Here is a 12,905-nt window from a genome sequence, read left to right on the forward strand (position 1 = left end):
GTCCGCCAAACTCCCATCTTTGTTCTGAAGGTGCCACGTGGCGCTCGCTCACGGTTCGTAATTTGAGTCCGCGACCCCCACGAGAGAGTTTAGAATATTCTGGAGGGTAGAAGGGCGTTGTTCGGCCCGAGTTTAGACCGCTAAATCGCTCGGGTGGGGACTTCCAGCCGAGGACCGGTGATCGACGAAAAAGTGTCCGACAACGGTGCGCCTTTCTCGGACTCGGTCGGCTGGAAGTCCCGGTCCTCGGCCCGGTTCTCAAGAATTTTAGAGGACCTCCAACGGGGTCTCTGGGACCCCAAAGACGCTCATTCACGGTTGTTTCACCTCTTCAGCACCTTCCAGGGCTTAGAAACCACCCATCACCCTGTGTCAGGCAGTTTATAAGTTTATTTTCTTCCTGAAAATTGGACATTTTAAAGTGTAGGTGAAAGCACAAAAACCATCACTAGCTCCAGAACAAGGACTGGAACAGATCAACAGTGAGGAAGAAGAGGAGAGCGACCAAAGAACCAGAGTTTTAGCACCACCGCTGTAGACACAACATCTGCTCTGTCCCTTTAAAACCTTGTTTGGATATCTCAGACAACTTCTGCTGCAGGTTGACTTTCAGATCCGAGTGATGCTGTATGCTGTCCTAAATAATTGCTCTTTTTACTTGACAGAAATATTTTAAGTCTTCAGAACTTCTTCAATGAAATTTTCTGTTTGTATATAATCCTACCTCAATCGGAGTTTCCTCTGATCCAGCTGCAGCATTGAGAAGCAACTTCTAGAGTCTATTTTCTTAATGACCATTGTTTACTTGAATTAATCATGTAGTTATCATCGTACTAAACAAGAAGTCTCCCCGTCGGGGAATCGAACCCCGGTCTTCTGCGTGACAGGCAGAGATACTGTCCACTATACTAACGAGGACAGCTCTTTCGTTTTTCTTTGAAGAAGCTGACTGAAGGTCCTAACAGAAGGTCCTGAAACCACAGCATGAGTGAAAAGCAAAATGCGCCTGAGTATCTGACAGAGTGCTGTTCATGGTACCAGTAGCGTCTGGGTGTTTAGGGTACCAGGACCCTGGTCCTCCAGCTCCGCAGGCTGGCTCTTTCACTCCGGTGTCCGGTCGGAGGGGGTGCTTAAGAGCGGGTCCCCGGGGTCGGACGGTGAGACGGGTCTTTGGGTGGCTCCGGGTGAGCCAGGATTGAGGTGGTGTTTTGGTGCTGAAGCCACAAGGCTAAGTGGCTCCAGGCCGATATCGCCAATAACATTTTTTTATACTTTACTACAAACCTATTTCATTGTGTTCCAAATGCTCTGAAACGGGCTCTAAACCACTTTCTGGAAGAACCTTTTCGGATCCGGAAATTAGTCATTTACTCCGGTCGCGGTCCGCCAAACTCCCATCTTTGTTCTGAAGGTGCCACGTGGCGCTCGCTCACGGTTCGTAATTTGAGTCCGCGACCCCCACGAGAGAGTTTAGAATATTCTGGAGGGTAGAAGGGCGTTGTTCGGCCCGAGTTTAGACCGCTAAATCGCTCGGGTGGGGACTTCCAGCCGAGGACCGGTGATCGACGAAAAAGTGTCCGACAACGGTGCGCCTTTCTCGGACTCGGTCGGCTGGAAGTCCCGGTCCTCGGCCCGGTTCTCAAGAATTTTAGAGGACCTCCAACGGGGTCTCTGGGACGCCAAAGACGCTCATTCACGGTTGTTTCACCTCTTCAGCACCTTCCAGGGCTTAGAAACCACCCATCACCCTGTGTCAGGCAGTTTATAAGTTTCTTTTCTTCCTGAAAATTGGACATTTTCAAGTGTAGGTGAAAGCACAAAAACCATCACTAGCTCCAGAACAAGGACTGGAACAGATCAGCAGTGAGGAAGAAGAGGAGAGCGACCAAAGAACCAGAGTTTTAGCACCACCGCTGTAGACACAACATCTGCTCTGTCCCTTTAAAACCTTGTTTGGATATCTCAGACAACTTCTGCTGCAGGTTGACTTTCAGATCCGAGTGATGCTGTATGCTGTCCTAAATAATTGCTCTTTTTACTTGACAGAAATATTTTAAGTCTTCAGAACTTCTTCAATGAAATTTTCTGTGTGTATATAATCCTACCTCAATCGGAGTTTCCTCTGATCCAGCTGCAGCATTGAGAAGCAACTTCTAGAGTCTATTTTCTTAATGACCATTGTTTACTTGAATTAATCATGTAGTTATCATCGTACTAAACAAGAAGTCTCCCCGTCGGGGAATCGAACCCCGGTCTTCTGCGTGACAGGCAGAGATACTGTCCACTATACTAACGAGGACAGCTCTTTCGTTTTTCTTTGAAGAAGCTGACTGAAGGTCCTAACAGAAGGTCCTGAAACCACAGCATGAGTGAAAAGCAAAATGCGCCTGAGTATCTGACAGAGTGCTGTTCATGGTACCAGTAGCGTCTGGGTGTTTAGGGTACCAGGACCCTGGTCCTCCAGCTCCGCAGGCTGGCTCTTTCACTCCGGTGTCCGGTCGGAGGGGGTGCTTAAGAGCGGGTCCCCGGGGTCGGACGGTGAGACGGGTCTTTGGGTGGCTCCGGGTGAGCCAGGATTGAGGTGGTGTTTTGGTGCTGAAGCCACAAGGCTAAGTGGCTCCAGGCCGATATCGCCAATAACATTTTTTTATACTTTACTACAAACCTATTTCATTGTGTTCCAAATGCTCTGAAACGGGCTCTAAACCACTTTCTGGAAGAACCTTTTCGGATCCGGAAATTAGTCATTTACTCCGGTCGCGGTCCGCCAAACTCCCATCTTTGTTCTGAAGGTGCCACGTGGCGCTCGCTCACGGTTCGTAATTTGAGTCCGCGACCCCCACGAGAGAGTTTAGAATATTCTGGAGGGTAGAAGGGCGTTGTTCGGCCCGAGTTTAGACCGCTAAATCGCTCGGGTGGGGACTTCCAGCCGAGGACCGGTGATCGACGAAAAAGTGTCCGGCAACGGTGCGCCTTTCTCGGACTCGGTCGGCTGGAAGTCCCGGTCCTCGGCCCGGTTCTCAAGAATTTTAGAGGACATCCAACGGGGTCTCTGGGACCCCAAAGACGCTCATTCACGGTTGTTTCACCTCTTCAGCACCTTCCAGGGCTTAGAAACCATCCATCACCCTGTGTCAGGCAGTTTATAAGTTTCTTTTCTTCCTGAAAATTGGACATTTTAAAGTGTAGGTGAAAGCACAAAAACCATCACTAGCTCCAGAACAAGGACTGGAACAGATCAGCAGTGAGGAAGAAGAGGAGAGCGACCAAAGAACCAGAGTTTTAGCACCACCGCTGTAGACACAACATCTGCTCTGTCCCTTTAAAACCTTGTTTGGATATCTCAGACAACTTCTGCTGCAGGTTGACTTTCAGATCCGAGTGATGCTGTATGCTGTCCTAAATAATTGCTCTTTTTACTTGACAGAAATATTTTAAGTCTTCAGAACTTCTTCAATGAAATTTTCTGTGTGTATATAATCCTACCTCAATCGGAGTTTCCTCTGATCCAGCTGCAGCATTGAGAAGCAACTTCTAGAGTCTATTTTCTTAATGACCATTGTTTACTTGAATTAATCATGTAGTTATCATCGTACTAAACAAGAGGTCTCCCCGTCGGGGAATCGAACCCCGGTCTTCTGCGTGACAGGCAGAGATACTGTCCACTATACTAACGAGGACAGCTCTTTCGTTTTTCTTTGAAGAAGCTGACTGAAGGTCCTAACAGAAGGTCCTGAAACCACAGCATGAGTGAAAAGCAAAATGCGCCTGAGTATCTGACAGAGTGCTGTTCATGGTACCAGTAGCGTCTGGGTGTTTAGGGTACCAGGACCCTGGTCCTCCAGCTCCGCAGGCTGGCTCTTTCACTCCGGTGTCCGGTCGGAGGGGGTGCTTAAGAGCGGGTCCCCGGGGTCGGACGGTGAGACGGGTCTTTGGGTGGCTCCGGGTGAGCCAGGATTGAGGTGGTGTTTTGGTGCTGAAGCCACAAGGCTAAGTGGCTCCAGGCCGATATCGCCAATAACATTTTTTTATACTTTACTACAAACCTATTTCATTGTGTTCCAAATGCTCTGAAACGGGCTCTAAACCACTTTCTGGAAGAACCTTTTCGGATCCGGAAATTAGTCATTTACTCCGGTCGCGGTCCGCCAAACTCCCATCTTTGTTCTGAAGGTGCCACGTGGCGCTCGCTCACGGTTCGTAATTTGAGTCCGCGACCCCCACGAGAGAGTTTAGAATATTCTGGAGGGTAGAAGGGCGTTGTTCGGCCCGAGTTTAGACCGCTAAATCGCTCGGGTGGGGACTTCCAGCCGAGGACCGGTGATCGACGAAAAAGTGTCCGACAACGGTGCGCCTTTCTCGGACTCGGTCGGCTGGAAGTCCCGGTCCTCGGCCCGGTTCTCAAGAATTTTAGAGGACCTCCAACGGGGTCTCTGGGACCCCAAAGACGCTCATTCACGGTTGTTTCACCTCTTCAGCACCTTCCAGGGCTTAGAAACCACCCATCACCCTGTGTCAGGCAGTTTATAAGTTTATTTTCTTCCTGAAAATTGGACATTTTAAAGTGTAGGTGAAAGCACAAAAACCATCACTAGCTCCAGAACAAGGACTGGAACAGATCAACAGTGAGGAAGAAGAGGAGAGCGACCAAAGAACCAGAGTTTTAGCACCACCGCTGTAGACACAACATCTGCTCTGTCCCTTTAAAACCTTGTTTGGATATCTCAGACAACTTCTGCTGCAGGTTGACTTTCAGATCCGAGTGATGCTGTATGCTGTCCTAAATAATTGCTCTTTTTACTTGACAGAAATATTTTAAGTCTTCAGAACTTCTTCAATGAAATTTTCTGTTTGTATATAATCCTACCTCAATCGGAGTTTCCTCTGATCCAGCTGCAGCATTGAGAAGCAACTTCTAGAGTCTATTTTCTTAATGACCATTGTTTACTTGAATTAATCATGTAGTTATCATCGTACTAAACAAGAAGTCTCCCCGTCGGGGAATCGAACCCCGGTCTTCTGCGTGACAGGCAGAGATACTGTCCACTATACTAACGAGGACAGCTCTTTCGTTTTTCTTTGAAGAAGCTGACTGAAGGTCCTAACAGAAGGTCCTGAAACCACAGCATGAGTGAAAAGCAAAATGCGCCTGAGTATCTGACAGAGTGCTGTTCATGGTACCAGTAGCGTCTGGGTGTTTAGGGTACCAGGACCCTGGTCCTCCAGCTCCGCAGGCTGGCTCTTTCACTCCGGTGTCCGGTCGGAGGGGGTGCTTAAGAGCGGGTCCCCGGGGTCGGACGGTGAGACGGGTCTTTGGGTGGCTCCGGGTGAGCCAGGATTGAGGTGGTGTTTTGGTGCTGAAGCCACAAGGCTAAGTGGCTCCAGGCCGATATCGCCAATAACATTTTTTTATACTTTACTACAAACCTATTTCATTGTGTTCCAAATGCTCTGAAACGGGCTCTAAACCACTTTCTGGAAGAACCTTTTCGGATCCGGAAATTAGTCATTTACTCCGGTCGCGGTCCGCCAAACTCCCATCTTTGTTCTGAAGGTGCCACGTGGCGCTCGCTCACGGTTCGTAATTTGAGTCCGCGACCCCCACGAGAGAGTTTAGAATATTCTGGAGGGTAGAAGGGCGTTGTTCGGCCCGAGTTTAGACCGCTAAATCGCTCGGGTGGGGACTTCCAGCCGAGGACCGGTGATCGACGAAAAAGTGTCCGACAACGGTGCGCCTTTCTCGGACTCGGTCGGCTGGAAGTCCCGGTCCTCGGCCCGGTTCTCAAGAATTTTAGAGGACCTCCAACGGGGTCTCTGGGACGCCAAAGACGCTCATTCACGGTTGTTTCACCTCTTCAGCACCTTCCAGGGCTTAGAAACCACCCATCACCCTGTGTCAGGCAGTTTATAAGTTTCTTTTCTTCCTGAAAATTGGACATTTTCAAGTGTAGGTGAAAGCACAAAAACCATCACTAGCTCCAGAACAAGGACTGGAACAGATCAGCAGTGAGGAAGAAGAGGAGAGCGACCAAAGAACCAGAGTTTTAGCACCACCGCTGTAGACACAACATCTGCTCTGTCCCTTTAAAACCTTGTTTGGATATCTCAGACAACTTCTGCTGCAGGTTGACTTTCAGATCCGAGTGATGCTGTATGCTGTCCTAAATAATTGCTCTTTTTACTTGACAGAAATATTTTAAGTCTTCAGAACTTCTTCAATGAAATTTTCTGTGTGTATATAATCCTACCTCAATCGGAGTTTCCTCTGATCCAGCTGCAGCATTGAGAAGCAACTTCTAGAGTCTATTTTCTTAATGACCATTGTTTACTTGAATTAATCATGTAGTTATCATCGTACTAAACAAGAAGTCTCCCCGTCGGGGAATCGAACCCCGGTCTTCTGCGTGACAGGCAGAGATACTGTCCACTATACTAACGAGGACAGCTCTTTCGTTTTTCTTTGAAGAAGCTGACTGAAGGTCCTAACAGAAGGTCCTGAAACCACAGCATGAGTGAAAAGCAAAATGCGCCTGAGTATCTGACAGAGTGCTGTTCATGGTACCAGTAGCGTCTGGGTGTTTAGGGTACCAGGACCCTGGTCCTCCAGCTCCGCAGGCTGGCTCTTTCACTCCGGTGTCCGGTCGGAGGGGGTGCTTAAGAGCGGGTCCCCGGGGTCGGACGGTGAGACGGGTCTTTGGGTGGCTCCGGGTGAGCCAGGATTGAGGTGGTGTTTTGGTGCTGAAGCCACAAGGCTAAGTGGCTCCAGGCCGATATCGCCAATAACATTTTTTTATACTTTACTACAAACCTATTTCATTGTGTTCCAAATGCTCTGAAACGGGCTCTAAACCACTTTCTGGAAGAACCTTTTCGGATCCGGAAATTAGTCATTTACTCCGGTCGCGGTCCGCCAAACTCCCATCTTTGTTCTGAAGGTGCCACGTGGCGCTCGCTCACGGTTCGTAATTTGAGTCCGCGACCCCCACGAGAGAGTTTAGAATATTCTGGAGGGTAGAAGGGCGTTGTTCGGCCCGAGTTTAGACCGCTAAATCGCTCGGGTGGGGACTTCCAGCCGAGGACCGGTGATCGACGAAAAAGTGTCCGACAACGGTGCGCCTTTCTCGGACTCGGTCGGCTGGAAGTCCCGGTCCTCGGCCCGGTTCTCAAGAATTTTAGAGGACATCCAACGGGGTCTCTGGGACCCCAAAGACGCTCATTCACGGTTGTTTCACCTCTTCAGCACCTTCCAGGGCTTAGAAACCATCCATCACCCTGTGTCAGGCAGTTTATAAGTTTCTTTTCTTCCTGAAAATTGGACATTTTAAAGTGTAGGTGAAAGCACAAAAACCATCACTAGCTCCAGAACAAGGACTGGAACAGATCAGCAGTGAGGAAGAAGAGGAGAGCGACCAAAGAACCAGAGTTTTAGCACCACCGCTGTAGACACAACATCTGCTCTGTCCCTCTAAAACCTTGTTTGGATATCTCAGACAACTTCTGCTGCAGGTTGACTTTCAGATCCGAGTGATGCTGTATGCTGTCCTAAATAATTGCTCTTTTTACTTGACAGAAATATTTTAAGTCTTCAGAACTTCTTCAATGAAATTTTCTGTGTGTATATAATCCTACCTCAATCGGAGTTTCCTCTGATCCAGCTGCAGCATTGAGAAGCAACTTCTAGAGTCTATTTTCTTAATGACCATTGTTTACTTGAATTAATCATGTAGTTATCATCGTACTAAACAAGAAGTCTCCCCGTCGGGGAATCGAACCCCGGTCTTCTGCGTGACAGGCAGAGATACTGTCCACTATACTAACGAGGACAGCTCTTTCGTTTTTCTTTGAAGAAGCTGACTGAAGGTCCTAACAGAAGGTCCTGAAACCACAGCATGAGTGAAAAGCAAAATGCGCCTGAGTATCTGACAGAGTGCTGTTCATGGTACCAGTAGCGTCTGGGTGTTTAGGGTACCAGGACCCTGGTCCTCCAGCTCCGCAGGCTGGCTCTTTCACTCCGGTGTCCGGTCGGAGGGGGTGCTTAAGAGCGGGTCCCCGGGGTCGGACGGTGAGACGGGTCTTTGGGTGGCTCCGGGTGAGCCAGGATTGAGGTGGTGTTTTGGTGCTGAAGCCACAAGGCTAAGTGGCTCCAGGCCGATATCGCCAATAACATTTTTTTATACTTTACTACAAACCTATTTCATTGTGTTCCAAATGCTCTGAAACGGGCTCTAAACCACTTTCTGGAAGAACCTTTTCGGATCCGGAAATTAGTCATTTACTCCGGTCGCGGTCCGCCAAACTCCCATCTTTGTTCTGAAGGTGCCACGTGGCGCTCGCTCACGGTTCGTAATTTGAGTCCGCGACCCCCACGAGAGAGTTTAGAATATTCTGGAGGGTAGAAGGGCGTTGTTCGGCCCGAGTTTAGACCGCTAAATCGCTCGGGTGGGGACTTCCAGCCGAGGACCGGTGATCGACGAAAAAGTGTCCGACAACGGTGCGCCTTTCTCGGACTCGGTCGGCTGGAAGTCCCGGTCCTCGGCCCGGTTCTCAAGAATTTTAGAGGACCTCCAACGGGGTCTCTGGGACGCCAAAGACGCTCATTCACGGTTGTTTCACCTCTTCAGCACCTTCCAGGGCTTAGAAACCACCCATCACCCTGTGTCAGGCAGTTTATAAGTTTCTTTTCTTCCTGAAAATTGGACATTTTAAAGTGTAGGTGAAAGCACAAAAACCATCACTAGCTCCAGAACAAGGACTGGAACAGATCAGCAGTGAGGAAGAAGAGGAGAGCGACCAAAGAACCAGAGTTTTAGCACCACCGCTGTAGACACAACATCTGCTCTGTCCCTTTAAAACCTTGTTTGGATATCTCAGACAACTTCTGCTGCAGGTTGACTTTCAGATCCGAGTGATGCTGTATGCTGTCCTAAATAATTGCTCTTTTTACTTGACAGAAATATTTTAAGTCTTCAGAACTTCTTCAATGAAATTTTCTGTGTGTATATAATCCTACCTCAATCGGAGTTTCCTCTGATCCAGCTGCAGCATTGAGAAGCAACTTCTAGAGTCTATTTTCTTAATGACCATTGTTTACTTGAATTAATCATGTAGTTATCATCGTACTAAACAAGAAGTCTCCCCGTCGGGGAATCGAACCCCGGTCTTCTGCGTGACAGGCAGAGATACTGTCCACTATACTAACGAGGACAGCTCTTTCGTTTTTCTTTGAAGAAGCTGACTGAAGGTCCTAACAGAAGGTCCTGAAACCACAGCATGAGTGAAAAGCAAAATGCGCCTGAGTATCTGACAGAGTGCTGTTCATGGTACCAGTAGCGTCTGGGTGTTTAGGGTACCAGGACCCTGGTCCTCCAGCTCCGCAGGCTGGCTCTTTCACTCCGGTGTCCTGTCGGAGGGGGTGCTTAAGAGCGGGTCCCCGGGGTCGGACGGTGAGACGGGTCTTTGGGTGGCTCCGGGTGAGCCAGGATTGAGGTGGTGTTTTGGTGCTGAAGCCACAAGGCTAAGTGGCTCCAGGCCGATATCGCCAATAACATTTTTTTATACTTTACTACAAACCTATTTCATTGTGTTCCAAATGCTCTGAAACGGGCTCTAAACCACTTTCTGGAAGAACCTTTTCGGATCCGGAAATTAGTCATTTACTCCGGTCGCAGTCCGCCAAACTCCCATCTTTGTTCTGAAGGTGCCACGTGGCGCTCGCTCACGGTTCGTAATTTGAGTCCGCGACCCCCACGAGAGAGTTTAGAATATTCTGGAGGGTAGAAGGGCGTTGTTCGGCCCGAGTTTAGACCGCTAAATCGCTCGGGTGGGGACTTCCAGCCGAGGACCGGTGATCGACGAAAAAGTGTCCGACAACGGTGCGCCTTTCTCGGACTCGGTCGGCTGGAAGTCCCGGTCCTCGGCCCGGTTCTCAAGAATTTTAGAGGACATCCAACGGGGTCTCTGGGACCCCAAAGACGCTCATTCACGGTTGTTTCACCTCTTCAGCACCTTCCAGGGCTTAGAAACCATCCATCACCCTGTGTCAGGCAGTTTATAAGTTTCTTTTCTTCCTGAAAATTGGACATTTTAAAGTGTAGGTGAAAGCACAAAAACCATCACTAGCTCCAGAACAAGGACTGGAACAGATCAGCAGTGAGGAAAAAGAGGAGAGCGACCAAAGAACCAGAGTTTTAGCACCACCGCTGTAGACACAACATCTGCTCTGTCCCTCTAAAACCTTGTTTGGATATCTCAGACAACTTCTGCTGCAGGTTGACTTTCAGATCCGAGTGATGCTGTATGCTGTCCTAAATAATTGCTCTTTTTACTTGACAGAAATATTTTAAGTCTTCAGAACTTCTTCAATGAAATTTTCTGTGTGTATATAATCCTACCTCAATCGGAGTTTCCTCTGATCCAGCTGCAGCATTGAGAAGCAACTTCTAGAGTCTATTTTCTTAATGACCATTGTTTACTTGAATTAATCATGTAGTTATCATCGTACTAAACAAGAAGTCTCCCCGTCGGGGAATCGAACCCCGGTCTTCTGCGTGACAGGCAGAGATACTGTCCACTATACTAACGAGGACAGCTCTTTCGTTTTTCTTTGAAGAAGCTGACTGAAGGTCCTAACAGAAGGTCCTGAAACCACAGCATGAGTGAAAAGCAAAATGCGCCTGAGTATCTGACAGAGTGCTGTTCATGGTACCAGTAGCGTCTGGGTGTTTAGGGTACCAGGACCCTGGTCCTCCAGCTCCGCAGGCTGGCTCTTTCACTCCGGTGTCCGGTCGGAGGGGGTGCTTAAGAGCGGGTCCCCGGGGTCGGACGGTGAGACGGGTCTTTGGGTGGCTCCGGGTGAGCCAGGATTGAGGTGGTGTTTTGGTGCTGAAGCCACAAGGCTAAGTGGCTCCAGGCCGATATCGCCAATAACATTTTTTTATACTTTACTACAAACCTATTTCATTGTGTTCCAAATGCTCTGAAACGGGCTCTAAACCACTTTCTGGAAGAACCTTTTCGGATCCGGAAATTAGTCATTTACTCCGGTCGCGGTCCGCCAAACTCCCATCTTTGTTCTGAAGGTGCCACGTGGCGCTCGGTCACGGTTCGTAATTTGAGTCCGCGACCCCCACGAGAGTTTAGAATATTCTGGAGGGTAGAAGGGCGTTGTTCGGCCCGAGTTTAGACCGCTAAATCGCTCGGGTGGGGACTTCCAGCCGAGGACCGGTGATCGACGAAAAAGTGTCCGACAACGGTGCGCCTTTCTCGGACTCGGTCGGCTGGAAGTCCCGGTCCTCGGCCCGGTTCTCAAGAATTTTAGAGGACCTCCAACGGGGTCTCTGGGACCCCAAAGACGCTCATTCACGGTTGTTTCACCTCTTCAGCACCTTCCAGGGCTTAGAAACCATCCATCACCCTGTGTCAGGCAGTTTATAAGTTTCTTTTCTTCCTGAAAATTGGACATTTTAAAGTGTAGGTGAAAGCACAAAAACCATCACTAGCTCCAGAACAAGGACTGGAACAGATCAGCAGTGAGGAAGAAGAGGAGAGCGACCAAAGAACCAGAGTTTTAGCACCACCGCTGTAGACACAACATCTGCTCTGTCCCTCTAAAACCTTGTTTGGATATCTCAGACAACTTCTGCTGCAGGTTGACTTTCAGATCCGAGTGATGCTGTATGCTGTCCTAAATAATTGCTCTTTTTACTTGACAGAAATGTTTTAAGTCTTCAGAACTTCTTCAATGAAATTTTCTGTGTGTATATAATCCTACCTCAATCGGAGTTTCCTCTGATCCAGCTGCAGCATTGAGAAGCAACTTCTAGAGTCTATTTTCTTAATGACCATTGTTTACTTGAATTAATCATGTAGTTATCATCGTACTAAATAAGAAGTCTCCCCGTCGGGGAATCGAACCCCGGTCTTCTGCGTGACAGGCAGAGATACTGTCCACTATACTAACGAGGACAGCTCTTTCGTTTTTCTTTGAAGAAGCTGACTGAAGGTCCTAACAGAAGGTCCTGAAACCACAGCATGAGTGAAAAGCAAAATGCGCCTGAGTATCTGACAGAGTGCTGTTCATGGTACCAGTAGCGTCTGGGTGTTTAGGGTACCAGGACCCTGGTCCTCCAGCTCCGCAGGCTGGCTCTTTCACTCCGGTGTCCGGTCGGAGGGGGTGCTTAAGAGCGGGTCCCCGGGGTCGGACGGTGAGACGGGTCTTTGGGTGGCTCCGGGTGAGCCAGGATTGAGGTGGTGTTTTGGTGCTGAAGCCACAAGGCTAAGTGGCTCCAGGCCGATATCGCCAATAACATTTTTTTATACTTTACTACAAACCTATTTCATTGTGTTCCAAATGCTCTGAAACGGGCTCTAAACCACTTTCTGGAAGAACCTTTTCGGATCCGGAAATTAGTCATTTACTCCGGTCGCGGTCCGCCAAACTCCCATCTTTGTTCTGAAGGTGCCACGTGGCGCTCGCTCACGGTTCGTAATTTGAGTCCGCGACCCCCACGAGAGAGTTTAGAATATTCTGGAGGGTAGAAGGGCGTTGTTCGGCCCGAGTTTAGACCGCTAAATCGCTCGGGTGGGGACTTCCAGCCGAGGACCGGTGATCGACGAAAAAGTGTCCGACAACGGTGCGCCTTTCTCGGACTCGGTCGGCTGGAAGTCCCGGTCCTCGGCCCGGTTCTCAAGAATTTTAGAGGACCTCCAACGGGGTCTCTGGGACCCCAAAGACGCTCATTCACGGTTGTTTCACCTCTTCAGCACCTTCCAGGGCTTAGAAACCATCCATCACCCTGTGTCAGGCAGTTTATAAGTTTCTTTTCTTCCTGAAAATTGGACATTTTAAAGTGTAGGTGAAAGCACAAAAACCATCACTAGCTCCAGAACAAGGACTGGAACAGATC

General features: G+C 49.0%; 9 non-coding genes across 9 annotated transcripts; all 9 read right to left on the reverse strand.

Annotated features, from left to right (window-relative positions):
- Positions 1-846: 846 nt before the first annotated feature.
- On the reverse strand, positions 847-918 carry trnad-guc (transfer RNA aspartic acid (anticodon GUC)). The gene has a single exon. It is a non-coding gene; the product is annotated as a tRNA-Asp (tRNA).
- A 1,309-nt stretch (positions 919-2,227) lies between these two features.
- On the reverse strand, positions 2,228-2,299 carry trnad-guc (transfer RNA aspartic acid (anticodon GUC)). Its single transcript has one exon. It is a non-coding gene; the product is annotated as a tRNA-Asp (tRNA).
- Positions 2,300-3,608: 1,309 nt separating this feature from the next.
- On the reverse strand, positions 3,609-3,680 carry trnad-guc (transfer RNA aspartic acid (anticodon GUC)). Its single transcript has one exon. It is a non-coding gene; the product is annotated as a tRNA-Asp (tRNA).
- A 1,309-nt stretch (positions 3,681-4,989) lies between these two features.
- On the reverse strand, positions 4,990-5,061 carry trnad-guc (transfer RNA aspartic acid (anticodon GUC)). The gene has a single exon. It is a non-coding gene; the product is annotated as a tRNA-Asp (tRNA).
- A 1,309-nt stretch (positions 5,062-6,370) lies between these two features.
- trnad-guc (transfer RNA aspartic acid (anticodon GUC)) lies at positions 6,371-6,442 on the reverse strand. Its single transcript has one exon. It is a non-coding gene; the product is annotated as a tRNA-Asp (tRNA).
- A 1,309-nt stretch (positions 6,443-7,751) lies between these two features.
- On the reverse strand, positions 7,752-7,823 carry trnad-guc (transfer RNA aspartic acid (anticodon GUC)). The gene has a single exon. It is a non-coding gene; the product is annotated as a tRNA-Asp (tRNA).
- Positions 7,824-9,132: 1,309 nt separating this feature from the next.
- On the reverse strand, positions 9,133-9,204 carry trnad-guc (transfer RNA aspartic acid (anticodon GUC)). Its single transcript has one exon. It is a non-coding gene; the product is annotated as a tRNA-Asp (tRNA).
- Positions 9,205-10,513: 1,309 nt separating this feature from the next.
- Positions 10,514-10,585, reverse strand: trnad-guc (transfer RNA aspartic acid (anticodon GUC)). Its single transcript has one exon. It is a non-coding gene; the product is annotated as a tRNA-Asp (tRNA).
- Positions 10,586-11,892: 1,307 nt separating this feature from the next.
- On the reverse strand, positions 11,893-11,964 carry trnad-guc (transfer RNA aspartic acid (anticodon GUC)). Its single transcript has one exon. It is a non-coding gene; the product is annotated as a tRNA-Asp (tRNA).
- Positions 11,965-12,905: the final 941 nt, after the last annotated feature.

This window comes from Cololabis saira, chromosome 13, assembly GCF_033807715.1.
Source record: "Cololabis saira isolate AMF1-May2022 chromosome 13, fColSai1.1, whole genome shotgun sequence".
Taxonomy (NCBI): domain Eukaryota; kingdom Metazoa; phylum Chordata; class Actinopteri; order Beloniformes; family Belonidae; genus Cololabis; species Cololabis saira.